The 21,174-nt window shown below is 36.8% G+C and overlaps 1 protein-coding gene and 2 long non-coding RNA genes across 4 annotated transcripts in view; 1 reads left to right on the forward strand and 2 right to left on the reverse strand.

Annotated features, from left to right (window-relative positions):
• Nucleotides 1–21,174, forward strand: part of Ptprd (protein tyrosine phosphatase receptor type D) — a 1,324,101-nt gene that overhangs the window by 794,680 nt on the left and 508,247 nt on the right. The window lies entirely within an intron of this gene.
• On the reverse strand, nt 1,294–7,328 carry LOC143442426 (uncharacterized). Its single transcript, XR_013110636.1, has 2 exons — nt 2,846–7,328; nt 1,294–1,788 (listed from the first exon to the last, which is right to left on the reverse strand). It is a non-coding gene; the product is annotated as an uncharacterized LOC143442426 (long non-coding RNA).
• The window catches only part of LOC117708884 (uncharacterized), a 45,871-nt gene continuing 38,360 nt past the window's right edge, over nt 13,664–21,174 (reverse strand). For both annotated transcript variants that reach the window (XR_013110638.1, XR_004606857.2), the window contains exons 2-5: nt 20,857–21,057; nt 16,407–16,513; nt 14,428–14,497; nt 13,664–13,762 (exon numbers count right to left, since the gene is read on the reverse strand). This is a non-coding gene — a long non-coding RNA (uncharacterized LOC117708884). The remainder of the gene's footprint in view (nt 13,763–14,427; nt 14,498–16,406; nt 16,514–20,856; nt 21,058–21,174) is intronic.

Genomic DNA, 21,174 nt, shown 5'->3' on the forward strand with positions numbered 1-21,174 from the left:
AAACCTAAAGCTATTCAAGTCACAGGGGCTCTGGGGTGACATTATCTTAAGTGCACCAGCTCTTCATTACTCTATTGCCAGAGTAAACCCATTTGTTACCTTTGCCCTCAGCATTTGCTCATGGTGTTAACCAGTTCCAAAACTTTCACAAAAGTTATATATCGGGCTGTGATTCTTTATAATGAAATTTCATTCATCACTGAGCCAGGTAAAATTCCTAGCGTTCCATGTGCTATTTTAAGCTACTTTAAGTTAGAATATAATTTCTGTCATCTATATTATTTTCAGCAAATGAACAAACCATGAATTTGGACTGTTCTACTATATTATTTTAAGCTTAATGCTATTAGAGACTATTGTGCTTCAAGACAATGGCAATCATGTCGCACAGCCGATTCTGAAGGCAATAGGAAATTGAGAAAGTGCTTTAATAAACAGATGCTTCCTTTGCCTTTTGAAGGAAAAATCACATTTATTTGACCAGGCTTTCCCCATATAACAAAATCTGCATGTTTTATAAGGCAACTGTTTCCCAGTTTATTCACTTAAATAAAATCACTGCCTCGAACAGAAATAGCCTCTGCCTTCCTTCATGGCAGCACTGATATGTGGAATGGAGCTGAACAGAGAAAGGGCTAACAATCCCACAAATGACTAGGGTTTAGAAGAGGAAAGGCTGCTTGGGGTAGCTCCCGATTTTTTTTTAGAATGTTTGCAAGATCAAACTACAGAGGGCAGCAAATAATAACAGGCTCTTCTGACGATGCTAAATCCAAGAAGTTAGGGCTGTTCTACCTTCCACTGATGAGAAATTCCCAATGTTCGTGTGAAATGTATCCTCTTGGGGTTTTTCTTACAAGATACACAAAAGTAAACCACCAAGGCCACCTGCCCACCAGCTCCCACTCATCTTTTCACAGTAAGCTCTTTCATGTTCAGCACATAACGTTGACTTTCTCAAATTCTGCAAACAAGCGTGATATGCTGAAGTGACATTGATTAAAAACTCTGGGATCATCTGGACACTGAAGTGAGTGCAGGGTCCAGGAACTTCACACACAAAAGGTAAACAGTGAGCTGAAAAGGGCATTACATCCACTCTCTACTGCATTTACCCAGAGCAAGCAGAGGCTCCGGACATTGCTGAAAATACTATTTCAGTATTTTCCTGAATATATTCCTCTATTTCAAAGACTTGATACATTCAAACTCAAATTGAATTTCCCAATAAAAATTCAAGTGTGTTTTCTTAATTGTCAGAGAAAATGAAAGCACATTACCCCTTAACAATGCTGTATTTGACTTCTGTATTTATTTTGAAAATGAGGGGAAAAAAAGAATTGTAGACAATTTTTCAAAAGGCTTTGTCCTCATCTAGTGTGTCTTATAAAGTAGGATCTCTTGGAGTCTTTCTTAAGTGCCACCTCATTCTTGTTTAGGAGTCTGAAAAGCAGAAAAAATAACATCTCTACGCCTTTGCCCACCTTAGCTTTCTGCATCATAAGAACCCGTGGCTGCTATTGTTACCGTCACTAACCACATGTATGGACCTATACAAGACTTAAAAGCAGAAGGTAAATGCATTTTCAGATTAACAAGCCAAATTATTGGAACAGCTTATCAAAGCCAGAAGCCAGTGCTGAACTGGAGAATGAAGTAGTAGGATTGGTTTCCAGCACCAAGTCCTTGATGGTCTCCTGGCTCTGCTCCTTTGTTACTGCTCTCAGTGTGATTAGGCTGTCTTCACTGTGCCCTTGTGTAACTGCTTCCTCTGCTCCCAGTAAAATACTAGAAATAAAAGCAAAACACACAGAAAATATGAAAAAAAAAACAAACTTTCTAAACACCCCTAAGCTCATCAAACCATAAAATGCCAGTATGTCATTTTCTTTCCTCTTTCAAATACCATTTTCAAGTTTAATAATATTACATATATTCAGCAAGTAAGCATTAGTGAGCCCACAGTTCAGTGAGTTTCAGTTCACGAGTGACATCACTGTATTAGGGCTATATCAGGAATAAACATAAGAGTACAATGCACAGGTCATATGAACCCACTTATAATCTCTAACCTTCCCAAGCCCCAATCCTGAATCTACCAGACAACATTAATTTCTGTTTTTATATAAATCATATAATATGCAATTTGGGGGATTACCATTTCTCAACCTCATGGCTGTAAGAGACATCAATACAGTTGCATGGACCTGTAGATGGATGACATTTTTTGTTGCAGGGTGTTCTGTTCTTGCATGCTTTCTAATATAGTTTACCAAATAAAATGATAGGCAGACATAATGTATGTGACTGGTTTTTCTAATTTTAAAATATGTATCTATATTAAATGTAAATCTATATGTCACATAAAACTGTTGTATTTTTTTTAATTTTACAAAGCGTATTTAACCATATACACACCATTTTATATCCCCCACATTATATCGTAGCTGTGTTTTCTACTTTGATATCATTTTATTATTTTATTTCATACTGAATGGTTTCATTGAATATTCTGAATTGAATGTCACATGCTTTTATCTCTCTGAGTCTAAAAAAACTGACATCACCATTGACTCAACCTACACAGAACCTAATCAGTATTTTTAATGATTTATTTTAATGGAAATTATTCATAATAAGAGATATTATATAGTATTAACATTTATTTCTACACCACCAGTATTTAACTGTTGGAAAATGTTTATGGCATAAGTGATACATCAGTGATCATCTCTCTAGGGTCACTTCTACTTTTAACAAACTGGTTTGGAATCACTGATGATGCTAATAGTGTGCTCTTTCTTCCCACACTGCTTGTGTTCTGTGATTGCAAAATAATCTTCACCTTAATAAAGAAGTCACGTGCCAGAATCCATCAGGTTCTTCATTGGTCCAGACAAAATTCAAGACATACAAGAACCTATGTAGAGAGAAATACTGAATTGTGCTGCCCTGAGGACAGAGATCACCAGAGCACCCAGTGAAGCCCAAATAGAAATCTATTCTTTGTTTTCTATTACCTAAAATTCAAAATCAAGCAAAGAAAAACATAAAGTAGAATAGAAGATATAGATATACATATGTATACACATATATATGCATACACACACACACACACACAGAGCCACACACGAGGAAGAAGAAGCTAAGAGATAGCATGATTAAGTACGTTGTTAAATAGGTGACAGTAATTAAAGGGTTTCTATTCCACTCACAAGAACAGGCATAAAATCAAATGATCCACAGGCAGAGACTGACTTTGGTCACCATGATCTGCCAGCTCTGGTACTGCTGCCTCCCATGGTGGCTTTAAGCTGTCAAGGAATGACTGCTTTGTCTCAAGCTTTACCTAGAATCCTCTGACTGTTACTAATAAGTGTTTTCTGGATCCTGTTAATGTGTCCCCAGGCCCACAATTGTCTCTAATTCCTAACTCCATGCTGTAAGTACGGAGGAGGGGCAGAACTCAGGCAATTGTGTGGCTTCCCTACTAAGATCAAATTACTGCTTTACAAAATCGTTAGTTGCTAAATAATGCTTTACCAAGTCAAACATGCAAAAATTATTATTTTATATATTAACATTACTTTTTAAAACTCTTCTTTAATATATATTACAGAATGCTTTTCTTTCAAAACAAAATAGTAGGGTAGTGATGTCTAGGTGCATAGCTTAGAGGTGGAACGCTTTTCCAACGTGAGGCCCTGGGTTTGTCCCAAAGAAGAGAGAAAGAGAGAGGGGTTTTGGGGGAGTTGACTCAAAGCTCAAAGTTTCTACGTCACTACAGAACTTGTCTGTTCAAATGCAAAGATTTCCAAGGCAGAACGTTCTTTATCTGAAATGTTTACATGTATTTTGTGTGTGGTGTAGTCACTTCCTCCACAGTGTACATGAGGAGGTTTGAAGAGGTCAGAGGACAACTTGGGGGAGTCTGTTATCCCTCTACCAGGTCCGTTCCAGAGATCAAACTCAGGTTGCCAGGCTTGGTGGCAAATGCCTTTATCCACTGAAACATCTCCTCAGCCTTTGACCTTTATGTTTAAAGTAATTCAATTCACTTCAGAAACCCCCACTACTTATTTATACTTTAAAATGATAACGTTTATCTCATCAGTAATCATAAAGGCTATTGAACCTGCTCTGCCAAAAGCCCCTTTGGCCAGTTTTATCATTGAGACAGGCAGCTGTCAAATGCAGCCTCTTTGTTGCATCATTTTAATCTGCTTTCACAGTAAAATAACTAATGAAAATAGACACTATAACAATACTGTTTCTCCTCGTGTCCAGGATTTCTGGGGAAAAATCAGTACATAGATAGCAGAAAAATTATCCACTTACCTACCACAGGATAGAAGACTCTGAAAGCAATGTCAGGTACAATTTAGCATGAAACAGAGAGGGAGATTACTCTAAGGTATCGGAAAATAGCTGCCTAATGTGGACACAAAGTTAACTCCCTTGCATACAAAGTATGAGTTGCTTTGTTTTACAGACACTTTCTTTTTAACCACACAGACTCAGCTTAGACCCAAGAGGTGAACTCAAGCAATACAATGGTTTGTGTCATTTGTGTCTTCAGGGTGAGGTGGGGGAAGTACTCTTGGAACTTGGAAACATTGCCTAGATCTCTGCCACTTTTCATAACCACTTCTCAGATTTGGGTGCAAACAGAGAGGTGTAGGAGCTAAAGTCCTGTCCTCACTCTCAAGTAACTGCCATTCTGTATTTCCTATTCTTAACTCACTTCATTTACAGGGCTAGGGAATCTTTCATATTTCTGATAAGAATACTATCTAAGATGTATTTATTTCAACCATTCATCTGACTCAAATATTGTCAATAAACCTGGGCTGGGAAGCTGAGCATGTTGCCCATTCTTTCTTTCTTTCATTTATTTATTTATTCATTCATTCATTCATTCATTCAACGCTTACATATTAAATTGCCTATATACTTAGTGTCTTGGAAGAAGCCAGGGTTTAAGGACGAAAAAGACACAGTTGTTCAAAAATAAGCTCACTCATTTATTTCGGCTTCTGTTTCCTGCTAGTAGTTTCAGGTTCACACTGGGATCTTTTGCCCATTTGGAGTTGACTTTTCTGAAAGGTTATAAATATGGATCTAACTTAATAATTCTACATATGTACATACAGTTTTCCCAGCACCATTTGTTTAAGAGGTTAAACTATTTATTAATATATTTTTTCCAGTATGCATTTTTGGCACTTTGCCAAATGTTAGATGGCTGTAATTACGTGCACTCAGTTATGTCTTTTATTTTGCTCCATTGCTACAAGTATCTATTTTTGTCGCAATACCATGCTGTTTAATACTATGACTCTGTAATATAGCTTGCAATCTAGAAAGGTAATAATCCATCCAGAATTTTGCTCAGGATTGCTCTGTCAATCTCAAGTCTTTGTGTGCTTCCATATGGATTTTATGATGTTTTTCTTTTCCTGAGATGAATATGATGAGAGTTTTCATTGGTATTCATTGACTTTATAAATTTGGATAAGATGGTCATTTTCACAATATTAATTCTACCATTTCATGAGCCTGGGAAGTCTTTCCATTTTCTAGGGTTTTCATCAGTTAGTTTCTTCAGAGATGGAAGCTTATCACTGTACAGGTCTTTTCCCCCCTTGCTTAGGCTAATTCACAGACTGTTGTTACTGTTGCTGCTAATATGACCGGAAGTGCTTCTGTAATCTATTCCTTAGTCTGCTTGCTTATTTTTACACAGAAAGCCTACTGGTTTATATAAGTTGATTTTGTGTTTTGCACTTTGTTTGAAATATTGAACATTTCTAGAAGTTTTCTGGTGGATTTGTTTTTAAAAATCTCTTATGTATACTATCAGCTGCAAATAAAGATATTTAGACTTTTTATTTTCATACCTTTAATTTCACTCTCTGGTTTATATTGCTCTTGCTAGTGCTTCAAACACTGTAATGTAAAGAAATGATTGTAGTGAGCAGCTCTGTCTTGTACCTGATTTCAACAAGATAGCTTCAAGATTTCCCCGACTCAGAATGATGCTAGTTATAGGTTTGCTATATATAGACTTTATTATGTTGAGGTGTGTTCCTTCTAGTCTTATTCTTTCCAGGAATTTTATGATGAGGTATGTTAGATTTTGTCAAAGGGCTTTTTTGCATCTTTTGAGATGAGCAGGTAAAGTTCATCTTTAAGACCGTTTATATGATTTATCATATACATTGATTTATGTATATTGAACCATTCATTACTGTACCTCTGGAATGATGCCAACTTGAGAAATGTGGATTTTTTTTTTTATATATTTACCTGAATATTTTTCATCTATGTTCATCAAGAATGTTAGCCTATAGTTTTCTCTTTTTTTATTGTATCTTTACCTTGTATTCTTGGTTATGGAACTAGAATAACAACAGCATCCTCAAATAAGCATGGAAGAGCTCTTTATATTTCTATGTTTTAGAATAATTTAACAAGTATCAGTTGTTCTCTTCTTTTAAAGTCTGGTAGAATTCAGCTATGAAACCACCTGGGCCAGGACTCCTTTAAATCAGAAAGCTTCTTATTACTATTTTAATCCCTTTGGTGTTTGTGTGTGTGTGTGTGTGTGTGTGTGTGTGTGTGTGTGTGTGTGTATGAAGGGTTAAGTTGTTGATCTCTTCTTTGATTAAATTTGTTGGCAGAGATGAATCTAGAAACTAATCCATTTATTTTTGTCTTTCTATCTTCATCAATATAGGTTATAGTCTTTTCTTATAGTAACTTGAATTTCTTTGGTGGATATTTTCTTGTTTCTGGTGGATTCATATCTGTTCATCTCTGATTCTGTTTTTCTGGAGGCCTTTTGTTTGTTAATTGGGTCAAGAGTCTGTTGATCTTGTTAATATTTTCAGTAAAACAGCTCTCAGATTTATTGGTCTTTGTAATTTTTCTTGTTGTTTCTATTCTATTGATTTCTGCTTCAGTTTTTATTATTTCTGTCCACTACTTTTGGGTTTGGCTTGTTCTTTGTGAGTGATTATATGTTCTTAAACATAACCTGCTCAGTCTGTATAATGTTACTTGTATGCATAATTTCATGGCTGACCATCCAAGATTGGATAACCAATTGGTGTGTTCTTCCCTAGGGAAGAATCCCACTCCCCGTATTCTTTAGGGCCGTGTGTGTGTGTGTGTGTGTGTGTGTGTGTGTGTGTGTGTGTCTTATCTTCAATACAATGGCCCTAAATTTAATCTGCCTTGATTTATGTGCAAGAAAATAAGTCAGATGACTATATGTAGTATATAGTTTTATGTGTCAAAATGATTTCATCCAAAAAAGTAGTAAATTCAAGAGAACTTTGTAACTACAAATGGTCATGTAAGTGAAAGGTATTATTATGTTGGTAGGTAAACATAGGCTTTGGTATAGTATTCGATAAGTACTTAAAAAAACAGAAACTATTCTACTTCATTATTCTATTAAATTGTGGATAATGCAATTATCCTTTTTTAAATTTTTTACACTGAGAAACACAAATACTTGTTTTTTAAATCCCAATCCCAATTTTGTGATTATGTATAATCTAGTACTTAATAATATACTTCATGCTAACTTTTCTTAAAGCTGTGATTTTAAGACTTGAGGTAACTCTCTCAGTGCATTTCACTAGGGAAAGGCAAGACCTTAAACCTGGTTTAAGGCTGGTTTCATTAAAGCTCATGGTGAGATAACAAAAGAAGTTGGGGACTTCTGTATATTCTAAAGTTTAAAATAGCTATGGAAAGAGTGACAGAGATACCAAACACCAAACTAAAGAGGAAGTTTTGTGTTCTACAATTGACAATCTTGTAACTGCTTCCTTTGAACTAAAATTTTCATCTCTTTGTAACTAGAAGAGATTTCTAAGAAACAGAGCTTCAAGAGCTTTAAATGGGCAATTAAAAAATGTAATCTCCTATGCCAGGGATTAGATCTTCACGGCAACATATTTTTATGATGCATCAATGTTTGCAACTGACCAGGTTAGCAAGAGGTTCACTTTTAAAAGGAAAGAGCAGCAATAAAACTTTTCTTTACAAGAGTCATTTGCTAAAACACCCCCCCCGACTTTTTTTGACCCAGTGGCTGAATCAATTCAGATGTGTGCAACTGGGGTCTGTGTAATAGTTGTTGTCTGTTTATATATAGTAGTCAGCACCTCACTGCCACACGATGGCTCTTCAAATTACACTTACATGTTTACTGGCCTGACTTGCTTGCTTATTGTGTATATTTGTGTGTGGTCCTGTGTATGCTACAGCACATACGTAGAGGTCAGAGGCACACTTCTTGGTAAGTTCTCTCCTCCTCTCAGGAGAGAATCACAAATACCTGAGATAAAACTCAGGTTGTCAGACTTGGTGCCAAGCATCTTTATTGGTTGAGCCATTTCATTGGGCCCTGTATCTTAATGAAGTAACAATAAGATAATCTGTGTAGGTTTATATTTGATAGTTATCTCAATCCAACCTTTGAGACCTCAATAAATTTAAAGGTCACTTAAAAAAGTAATGGTTGGGGACATGGGTATGAAATCAGACGAATGCATCTTCAAAAGAAAGTACTGTGTTGTGCTAGATTGATATGACTTTGGGTGAATTGTTTATTCTGTATTTGTGTACCTCATTTACTGCCTGTGTAAAATGAAAAAAAAAAAACTTTATGAGTTGTTTTATGGGTTACTTTTTTCTAAGTCTTTTCCTATTGCTGTGATAAAAGAGCCTGAACAAAGTTAATCAAGGAAGAAAGGGGTTATTTTGGTTTGAGGTTAAAACACATGGCAAAGAGTGCATGCAATAGGAGGGGAGGCACTTGGTAATGCTGCACCCAAAATCAAGAAACAGAGATCTGTGAATGCTGATGCCCAATGAGCTCTACCCCTCCGTATGCAGTCCAAGAACAAAGTCCAGGCACCCCATGCACAGTCCACTTCCTATCTCAAGGAACCCAATCAAATTAATCTCCCACAAGCTTGCTGATACCCATCTTCCAGATAATTCTAGAGCTAATCAAGTGAAAAATTGAGATTAAACATTACGAACACATGTATTTCGGTGTCTAGTACATTTTAAGGTTATAATATTGCTTTTTAGGCATTGACAAAACACTTATTGAATAACTACTATGAAGCAGATGAAACACAAATGTAGTTTGTATGTGTGTATCTACAAATAATAGTGCACGCCCACATCCCGCCTCGGCATTATATGAAGATGTATAATTACCGTTTGTAAGCACTTTTTACCACACATTAGCAAACAACAAACACCACTGCACGGTGCAGAGTCTGTTTACTTGGCAAAATGTAGATAATGCAGCTGCTTCACACAACAGACAAATGGGGGCGGAGTGCTGATTGCAGGGTGAATTGAGCCCAGAGACTATATTTAGTCAGAATGTGACATCATTTAAAAATTTGAATTGTGTGATTCACACATTTAAATAACATTGGTTTGTTTACTTAAGAAAACCTGGGGAATCCAGTAAATTCCCCACATTCTTCTTACTACACATTTAACCAATACAACTTAACGCTATAAAGCAACCAATTTCAAATTTTATAACATCTACCTGGTTATCTGGGTCAAAATATAGTCTAGGAAAGTATAACCATATGCTGTAAAATGTAATTGATGTTACAATGAAGGCCAGTAAGGTGAGACTGCATTCTGTCTACAGACATTAGCATTAAGAAAGGTTCCTTGTGGCAATTACATAGTGAAATGCCATTATGCCCATCTTTCCATGTATATATAGGGCTGTGATTACATGTCATTGGGCATATACATAAATATCTGAAAGCTCAATAACTTCTCCAGATGTTCCAAAATATCACTGTACTTGGCCTATGGACAGAACACCTGGGCTTAAGTTTTTCATTTCATTTTACTCCATCCGCTAATCTCTATACAACCTGCACAGAAGTTCTTTCCTACGACTTACCACTGAAAATACAACCAAAATAGTGAAAAACAAAAAGCCATATCCTGAAAATATGTTCCCTGTGTTGAAAGATGTTGTTAGTTTGCTAGGTAATACAAGGGTGTTAGTTGTAGGGATAACAAGCGAGTCAGAAATGTTATTTGGTTCAAGAAATAGAATCATCTCCATGTTTGGGTTTATAAAAAGCAGTGCATTGGTATTGGTAAGGTTAGGATTTGTAAATGGGGAGCCAGTGTCTGGGAAGACACAAACATCAGCAAACTTTGGGGTTCTCTCTATTACCTAAAATAGCATGACCCTTAGAGACTCTGAGACTGAGCCCTTCTATTTTGTCCGGGACTCTCCTACATTATTAGCACACAGAGTCTCCAGTCCCAGGAATCCTTCAGTCCTAGACATTTGATGTCCCAGGTCCTCATCTAGAGTAGTATTCTTTTCTTCACAGGGCTATGCTACACAGTGATACCTAAGTGAAACTCCCAGTGCAGATGAGAAGATGGAGGTTGCCAAATGGGAACTATTATCATCTTTGAGCATCTCATCCACATTTCCCATTCTGCTTCCTCTCAGAGCTCAAGCTTGTCATTTTCTATTTCATTCAGTACAATCAACACTTTGCTTACACCGTGATAGTCACCCTAATTGATTCCATCACATCCTGAAAACACGTTTCTACACTACATTTTCTAGCCCTGACTCAGTACCCATGCAGTTTACATCATCCTCACTGAAATCCCACAGCTAACTTTATATTTCCTGCCAAACAGACCTGCCATTCTGCACCACTTCAGACTCAGAATGTGAAAACATAGAGCCCCTAGCAAGCCTCCCCCTCTGTGGGCCCTCAGCAGCACCAGGAAGCAAAATCTTGGTTCACATAGAAACTTAAAAAGTAAGAGAGGCTCTAACAAAAAAAATGGAGTGAAATCAAGTTATATGATTCTATTATAAACTTCACTGTGTACATAAGACTTGTGGCTTGCTGTGTTTTAGGGATCAGCTGGATCTATTTCCCTCTTGAACAAAATATATTTGTATAGTCTAGTATTCTAAGAGTACTATGCCCTCTTCACTTCTCTGGCTCCATTTTGATTTTGAGTTCTCCAGGTTCTGGTTTCTCTACTGCTGTATAAGCATAGCCATAGGCTTTTTTACTTGGTCCAGCTCCAAATTCAAAGAACATATCTTCAAATACCTCAGATTTCTCTTTTGACCTTATTATATCCGTAAAATTACTTCATTTCCTCTGGCTTCTGCATCATCCAAATCATAGCCCTCCCAAAACCCTCATTCTTAGATCTTGAGTATACTACATTCTTTCTTTTTTCTACTTCTCAACCTGGGATCCAATTTGTGCATAGAAATCTTCCTCGTGTATACCCTTAATGTGTAACCTATCAGTACAGTCTTGGCACAGCCATCCTTTCAGAATGCTGACTGTATCATGCAGAACTAGGTTTTAAATAACACGTCCTAGCATGGAATTAAGGAAATGTTTTCATTTGTCTGTGCCTTGATTATTTCTTTAACAAATGGCTATTAAGAATTATATTTGTGTTGGTGCCAGCAAAATGGATCAGCAGGTAACAGGCGCCTACTGTCACATCTGACAACCTGAGTTCAAGCCCTGGTCACACCAGGTGAAAAGAGAACACCTACACAAATTGTTTTCTCACCACTGAGAGAATTAAAGAGCTAAAATAAATAAAATCTAAATATCCACTACCTTGTTAATCTTGCTTGGTACTACCATCATTTCTGAAAATGGCCTACGACTCTTTCCACAAATTCTGTGGAAGAGAACAGTTGTGAGGATTCTTGACTGTTTTGTTCTGGGCTTTGTTAGGCTCTCCACTTCCATTACTGAACTATTCCAGAAGATGCAGGTCTATACTTGGTGAGAATATTTTACCTGGGGTATGAATCAGGACCCACATACAGGAGATCTACATAAAGTCCTCAATAGGGACTTTCTAGAACCATTCACGACATAGAAGAAAATGCATCATACTGACTTCCCATGTTCAAGCAATGACTAAAAAACATGTCAGAGTTCATGTAGGTCTAACTGCAATTAAGCCTGACCTTAGGAATAGTGACTCAACTCTCAGCAGGTGTGTGCTTGCAGGAAATCATATGTGTGTGCTCTTTGTTCAATTATTGAACTACTCAGGTTTATGGTCTTGACTGATGAAATTTAGTAACACTGCCATTCAATTCCTAAGAACAACTGTGGTGCTAGCCTCTAGGCATTTGTGTTAGAGTGGATGTTATGAAGAAATCAGATGCTGGGTTAGAGTTTAATAGTGAAAGTGCCTGCTTCTCTTCTAGAGGACCTGAGTTCAATTCTCGTCTCTTAAATGCCTTCTTAACTCCAGTTCCAGAACATCTGACATTCTCTTCTGGTACCTGTAAGCACCAAAGTACATGGTATTCACTCACATAGACACAGAGACATACATATAAATAAAAGCAATAAAATTAAACCCAAAAGAAAGGAAGAAAGAAAGACAAAAAGAAGGAAAGATGGAAGGAAGGAAGGAAGGAAGGAAGGAAGGAAGGAAGGAAGGAAGGAAGGACCTCTGTGTGTAATCTACATTGGCAAATTGTCTAGCAGTTTGCAGCTGGTCCATGCCTAACCTAACTTTTGTGTCCCATGTTTACATCTGTGCAGTGCTTGAGGTGAGAATTAGTTACTTAATTTAACACAACACTTGCTCCATAGTGAGTGCCCAGTAGTGGTGCCTACTGTTAATCTACCTGTTATCATTAAGGCATTTACAAGAAACTAAAAATCTATCATGTTAGTCTTCATTGTGTGTTCACATTTCTGTGTGAGTTCAGCTCACTCCCACATGCATCTTCCAGCAATAGTGCTTCCCATTTCGAATTGAATTCATACGTCATCTGTAAAGTATCTTTATCACTCTTCCTTGGAATGGGGTTGTCTTTTGTAAAGGGAGAGAAAGACACTGCACATCTGTGTCTCTGTGAACATTCTAGAACCCCTCTGTGTATTCTTCATAATGTGTCTGTAAAGTCTTATGATTTCCATTATATAAAGAAAACAGACTCAGATATAATTAAGAGAGCAAAATAAAATGTGCTCTAAATAATTCTGAATCAATTTCCACTTTCTTCCCTCCATGGGGAGTTAAAAGGATTGTCTTTTTGTCTCTGTTTTCTCCTTAAAATGTATGACCATGAAGAACTTCCCTCACAACCCTGATCTGTAATACTCAAAGCTATAAAACAAGAGGATCAGGGTGGACCACTTTTTTTTTAAGTGCCTTTTCAAAATAATAAGTTTAAAACCAGGTACAGTAAAATATAAGTAAAAGTCAATGGTACCAAGAACAAATGGAATAGTCACTTCTCAGTTTCTAAGCCAAAGCCTTTTCATCTTGAAACCATGAAGAGAAAAAAATAGAGACATTAGAGATTCTTGTCCCACTGTACTTTTCTAATGTTTGTTGTTCTAAATTTTTAAATCTCTTTAGTTTGTGCCTATGCACATTGCACAGTGAGCATGTAGAGGGCAGAGACAACTTTTAGGATTTGACTTTTTCCTTCCACCACTTGGGCTTCTGAGTGTTGCTGGCGAGCAACTTTACTGATGATCCAAGGCATCAGCCCTAGTATTTGTTCTTGAGTTGACTTTGGAATCATGATCCTCAGGAGGCCAATACTCACCCCTCCCTCCTATGTTTCTGCCATCTTATATATTTTTCAATTTCACCAAATAGAATAAAGCTTCTTTACTGTCCTGAAATCAAATAGTGCCTTCATTCTTTCTTCCTGTATATAAGGACAAACAGGAGTTCACTAAGGGTTGAAAACAAAGTCTTGAAGGGTATACCAGGATTTATTTTCAGACAAAACATTGGGAAAACAGACAAAACATTGGGAAAATTATATGTAGATGAATCTTTAGCTTCCTAGAAACAAATCTCTCTCTCTCTCTCTCTCTCTCTCTCTCTCTCTCTCTCTCTCTCTTTCTCTCTCTCTCTCTCTCTCTCTCTCCCTCCCTCCCTCCCTCCCTCCCTCCCTCCCTGCCTCCCTTCCTCTCTCTTTCCTTCTTTCTTTCTTCCTTTCTTCTGCTATCTCTTCCCAGAGTTCTTCAATTCTAATTGTCCTTAAGATCACAGCCCTGAAAACATTTTTAAAGACATTGTTCCCATTGGCTGCCTCTTATTTTTACTGTTGACCTACCCTCATATTTTTAGAAAATCACATACAATGCAGGGAAGGGGGCAAATGCTTATAATCCAACAATCAGAATTTAGAGGTAAGAGAGCTCCAAGTTCAATTCTCATTTAGGCTACATAGTAAGACCAAGTCTAAAATAAAAAAAAAAAGACAACAAAATTTCATTCTCTATCTGCCTGTGTTTTGTTTTCCTTTTCACCTCTACAAATATAATCAGGACATGTACTCAGAAGTGGTAGGTAGCAGTCACTCACCTATTGTTCACTTCTGCAAAACTGTAGATTCGTATCATACTTATGTTCAGAAACCTTGTGGAAAATATAACTATTCAAGAAAAAAAGTATTTCAATCAGTTTAATTGATGCAGCTCATAAACATGTATGTTAGATCTTTACCTTACATAATTATTAGTAGAGAAATTCTTTTAAGACAAAACTACTCTATTTCATTTTAATATAAATTTACATAGATATGGTTAACATAAGAGTCTATCAGGAATGATCTTTACATAGTATCTTAGATCCTTCAGAGCAAAGACAATATTTTATTTCTTTTCCACTGTATTCCCTAGTGTACGGTCTAGAGTCAATGCTTAATGAATACATTGAGTGAATGAGTAAAGAAGAGATGAAGAATTGTATCTATTACTCAAATAAGAGAGAACCATGTGTTACCAGTTCCTGCTACTTATCTCAGAGGATGTTAAAAGACATTAAGTAGGCTAATGAAACAAAATCGTCAAAATATTTTTAGTCTCTTATTTTGGTTTGGGGTCATTGAGTGGCTACACAATAGAATAATCACTTCTTGTTAGTTATTTGGGCTGAGAACTACAGCCTTGGTTGTCAGAGGAGAAGAAATATAGTGGACCTGAGATACTTGCTCACTTACTTCCCTACAGGTGATGATATTACTTATAATCCTGGCCTTCAGATTAGACAGTAACTGCTCTGAGCTGAAACAATTTTGCTAAGTAAAATTGGTGAGAGGTAGTGGATGGCATACTGTACTAGATTGTCTGCTTCTCAGAAGAGAAAAGGCAAAAGCAGGTGCTGACAATTTTAATAAATGATACCAAATGAATATAAAAAAAATCTATAATTGAAGCCTCACTCAGAAAAAAGCAATTTGAGAAAGTATCTAAATTCTTGTCTGAGATCAGCCATTGACATTAATATGTTTTTTTTTTTCCAGTGAGTATGAACATGGTTACTATCCTAGCTTACAGCAAACATCGCCAGATACATTAGTGGTGGAGCTGATAGTAAGCATCCTAAAAGATATGACTGAGAAATGCAGAATGTGTCTAGCCAATAAGCAATGTTACAGGAAAAGGTTCAAATGTTTACCCTGAATATTCTGACTTAACTCTGTGCTGTGGTGGCACATCAGCAATTCTAGCATTCCTTAGGCAAGAGTTGAGTCACAAGATCGAGACCAGCCTGGTCGATCAACACAGTGAGTTCCATTCCGGCCATGGCTACATAGTATCATCAAACAGAACAAAACAAGCAAATCCAAACAAACCCCACATTCGGACTTTGTGGCATCAAGGCTCAGTGTTTGTGATTTGAATGAGTAACCCTACTCTCCTTTGGACATTATTGTGCCTTGAAACTCTAGGAGTATTTGGAGTAGTCCCCGAGGAAGATGATGGGAGACTTGGCTTCAAGATTTGATCTATTTTCTCTCTGTTTCTATGGGGAAATGTGAAGCAAAGTCTAATGTGCTTAAAGACTGGAAATTTTTCACAACAAACTAAAATCAGGAATTCCAAAATTCAGAATTCTGTTTCCAGTCATTGGAATTCCACAGTACTCTGCGGCTGAGCAGGTCTGCTATTTTAATAAGTCTATGATTTATAACTGTGATTTATACCTTAATCATTGAGAAACATAAGAAAGCAAACCAGCAGCCCGTGCTGCATGCTATTGGCAGATAAGCCCTGCTGTAAGAGACAGACGACACCCCAGTTGTGTTCTCCTTTGTATTGCATAACACTCACTCTGAAGAGTCTTCCACATACACATTCATATTAGAAAATGCAAAAGTGAAGGTGGGGTGAGCAAACAAGTGAATGAATGCATTTTGAGTAAAGCTGCTAGATGTGCAATCACTGTGTTCACTAATTAAGAGTGACACCAGAGTAACTGGAGATCTAGGAGAGCTTTAGAGGGGATTCCACAACAATGCCAACACTCATTTCACGGTGAACACATCCAATTTACCTGACCTCATAATGGGCCGATGAAGGGATAACTTTGAATCAGTCTAACTGACTCTTGTTTTCCATCCATGTCCAGGATAAAACAAATGGTCTCTATCACCAACCCTGAGAACCTGGTGAACAAAGACAAAAGTACAAGTCACCTCACGGAAGCATAGGGCTAGAATCAACTAGAGCCACCAGCATTGCTGTGAATACTAAAGTGGGTTTTAAGCTGTGGAGAATGGAATTCGCTGAGTCCTTTTCTTTTCCTCTGAAGCAAACATATCTATTTCTTCTTCACTTTCCTTTTGCCATTATTGATGTCTCTCATCCCTCAGCCTGACCCTACACACCTGCACCAGGTCTCTGGGCTTGTTTGGATGGCTATAGAAGCAGCTGATGGTATATGAGGTACAACCATCAGCTTATGTCCCTCCCAGTATTTTCTGTTTAAGAAACAAAGAATTGCACAGAGGACATGATGCAGTTTCCATCTACTGTTTTTCAGTGTTCACAAGTGAACCAGCCACTGGAAATACTAAGGTACAATGTTTCCTAGACTTTCTCCTGTAAGTTCTAGAGAAATGAGATCTGGCAATGCAAGCCAACTATAATCTTTCAGTGGAATGTGTAGCTTCTCTACTTGCTGTAAAGTATTTCATTTTCAGTACAGTGTATATGATTCTGAGTGTGACAATTTACCTTAAGAATATTAATAGCTGAGGTGAAACTGAACCCTTCTTACCATTTCAGGTAGATCTAAACTATTCCTAGACAGAGTTCCATTCATAAACTCCTTTGCTATACATATTTATTCCAGCCAAATATCCTTCATAGCTTCATGTTGAAGAAAGTGAGAACTGACTTATTTGGGAAGACTTGGAGATACTTGTTTGTAGTGTTAACATGGGAAAACAAAGAGGAAATAATGAAACCCAGAGGCTTTGTTTATTGGCCTGCCTCATCTGTCTAAGTAAAATGGCAATGACAGTTATTATTTTTAATGAAATATTAAAATATAGGTCAGGTTTAATGGAGATCTGAGCATTCTTTTGCATTTTTTCCTGTAAAGATTTCATCTGTAAATGTGAAAAATAATAATTTTTATTATTTAACCTTTGTCTCAAGAAAAGAAACATTAAAAGACCAGAATAACAAAAGGGAATATTCTCATTATTTTATAATAATTATTTTTGCTGTGAAATCTTTTACAGTAGCCGACATAAACTACTACTACTATAAAAGCCTCTTGAGTGTCAATGTATCATAAAATGCTGCAAACAGCTAAAAAAATAAGATGTTCATCTGTGCAGGTAGATTCAGTGGTATTTAATGAATCATTAATTTGTTGTAAAGGTTATTCTGTGCAAAACCCATTTGACTTCATAGAACAAGGCCCAGCTTACATTTCTTTTTCTAATTTGGCTTATACAAATATTGTAAACATGAAGCAACATGGTAATAGCAAGGGACAAGTGGTACACTTTTGAAAGGCATCATCAGGACAGGCATAATCCCAGCACTGAAAGATAGAAAAGAGTTTAAAAAGATCAAGGTCAATCTAGGCTATGTAGGGACACTAAAGTCATTACAAAAACAAAACTGGAAAATAAGGAAACATTTAAAAGAAAAGGTACTTTGTCTACATGCCAAGCTATGACCCTGAACTTTGTAACTTTTGAAGATGTTTGCAAAGAAGCTTGTATTTTTCTTCAAAACAGTAAAACTTAGTTCTTGTTTGCCAAGAGGACAAGGTCAGAGAGTGAAGATTTATGCAGTCTTGACCATGATCAAATGTGCCGAGTTACTGTTGAATGTAAAGTCCCTAAACTTTAAAGGTCAGAAGAGTCCCTCAGATTATAAACAAATGAGTTGTTGGTGAAGAGACTTTTGCTAGAATCCATTCACCCTGGAAAGGATGGATGCCACATTCTTCTGAGGATGCTGTAGAATGAGGAACATGTACTATTGTCCTGTATAAGGTTGAAAGGTGCAAACATTTTTCTGAGGTCTCATAACATTTTTTGTCCATGAGAACTGAGTCTGTCTTAATTTTCCAGGTGAAAGGAGTTCGTAGTTTGCAGGTTTCCAGTAGCTCTCCAGTGACACTCAAGGTTAGGGTTAATAGAACCACTCCAAGTTGAATTTCTCAGCTCTGTCTCTTTTGATTTTATTAGTAGCCTACATTAGACTCCAATTCCTAATACAGCCCAGACTGTACTCAAACTCTTAATCCTATTGCATCAACCTCTTGAATATTGATTATATATATATATGTATATATAGTATATATATATATATAAATATATATAATTATATAAATTATACATACTTATATATATAACTGTATATATATAATTATGACTGCCTTCAGTTTTATGAAAATTCGTTATATCTTAGGAGATTTTTAAAGCAACATACATACATTAAAACCTTGTTAATACACACACACATATACATCATTATCATACAGCAGTGGAAGACACATATAATAGGTTAATTCTTGATAGGGTTCACTTAAAAACAAGATTGCTCACTGATATGTCAGAATAAAGTGATTTGCTAGTTAGGCTTTATACGATCCAAGTCAGAAGAAGACATAACAAAATGTTTTAGTTGAAGAAGAGGGCCCTTACATCCTGTCCTATTTTTATTTCTGTTGCTGTGATAAAATACCCTGGCAAACAAACAAACAAATAAACAAACAAACAACTTAAGGGTAAAGGGATTTATTTTAGCTCATAATTCCTGGTTACAGTCTGTTATTGCAGGGAATTAAAGGCAAGAACTTGAGACAGCTAATCACTTTGCATCCACAGTCAAGGACAGAGAAAAAGGGACGCCTGAAGCTCTTTACTTATACAGCTCAGGATCCTTTGCCTAGGGGATGATTTTGCCCATAGTAGGATTTGTCTTTTCATATCAATTAACTTAAGGCAATCCTCATAGGCCTGCACATGAACCAACCAATATAGACAACTCCTAAGACTCTATTTCCAGTTGATTCTACACTGTGTCTGGTAAAAAAGCTGGCAATCGTACCACCTCATGAGAAACCCAGGCATTATAGTATTTGTTCATTTTTGGCTGAACATCATAAAAGAATCTTGGGGAAGTAGCAATACTTTTTCATCTTTCTACAACCACTGTAAGAAGTGGGCATATTTTGGCTATTTTACGTAGAGAGTGGAGCTCAGAGGGTTTGAGGGATCATGGCTTAAATTGCTCAGCTAAGTGCCAGAGCCAAGCTTCTAGCCACTCTATCTGAAGATCCCTCTGAAGGGATGAAATGCAGTGTAGATGCTTAGCATTATCTAGGGAAATGAGGTCATGTGTGGGCTAAGCAGAGCATATGGAAGCACCCCTGTAGCTAAGTCTGGTATTCTACAGCTGTCAGCTCCCTGTTCATCTACATGCATGCGAGAGTACACAAGAGATGCTTATGATAGGATATGAACTCTTAGAGACAATAGGAACTGAATAAAGTTCTCCTGTAGTCAGTCCACTCATTTTAAGTTGTGCTAATTCTGACTAATCTGGAACTTCCCAGAGATCCTTCATCTCGAAGAGGGGAAGACAAAGAATCATGTTATTTCCTGCAACAACCTTTTAAAAGCAAAACCATGAGAACGTCATAACTAACTTTAATATATAAGAGATTGATCTATTGTTTTTTGTAATCCTCACCGAAGCCTTAAAGTCCTGGATTGTTTTCATCTATTCTAAAAAAAAAAAAAAAAAAAAAAGTTGATGTCTTAGTTTCCCTTCATCCCCTCCAACACTGTTGATGCCTGCATATCTATCCATCACCCTCCTAAATAGCACATGTTCACTCTCTGTCACTATTGCTCCATCTCAGACAATCCTCTCATCCAGTAGAAAAACACTTTCATTTTAATGTTTTGAAAATTTCATTAGAATCACTATTGTAGACCCAAATTCTTGATATTATTACCTTTGTATTCATCATGTCAGTTTCAAGTACATAATTCTAGGAGCCCTGCTCTGTAACCTAACAAAATAAATACAACCACCTGATTCTAGATACAGAAATGAGGACTCTGGAAGTTTCAACAGTTCACCCCATAACATACAAGGCTCAACATGAATTGTGTTTTCTCAATCCAAAAGCAATTTCCACTGTGAATTGGCGGAGAGATTTGAGTCATTAAGAATACAAAGTAGCAAACCAGCAGTGGCACAAAAGTGAACTACCCGCACATTCAAATCTCTCCGCAGCGTCCGTTTGTCTCCTCCGGCATCTCATGGGGAAAAAAAAGAAAAGAAAAGAAAACAAAGTAACCAGGTGGTGTTATGCTTAGAGATAACAAAGGCAAGATTGAGATGGAGAATATCAAAGATTCCAGGCAGGTGGAAGTCAAGAGAAGTGGTCTGAGTAGAAAGGCCAGAGACAGATTTCCCAGTTATTTTCCAGACAGACTACGCAAGTGGGCCAATTTCCAATTTACCTCACCTGGCTTGATGATACTGAAGGTGATAAATCCAAAAGCAAGTCTGTCCAAGTGCTTCCATTCCTTAGAAACATCGACAAGGAACAAAGAACTTCAGATCAAAGTTTTCTGTTAGTTGGGTCGCCATGCAAGTCATGAGATAGTCATTGAACCATCAGTCACTGGTTTTCTCTGTCCTTTAAATGAGAGTGGTAAGATGAAAACTAGAAGAAAACAATTATTAAAATTATTCACTAAAATTTGACTAAGCCTAAAGTTACACGAATACTCAAAATCTAAATGGGATATAGTTGTGTTCTCAATGCCTGCAAGTTCATGTG

The sequence above is a fragment of the Arvicanthis niloticus genome, chromosome 5 (genome assembly GCF_011762505.2).
Source record: "Arvicanthis niloticus isolate mArvNil1 chromosome 5, mArvNil1.pat.X, whole genome shotgun sequence".
In the NCBI taxonomy this organism is placed as follows: domain Eukaryota; kingdom Metazoa; phylum Chordata; class Mammalia; order Rodentia; family Muridae; genus Arvicanthis; species Arvicanthis niloticus.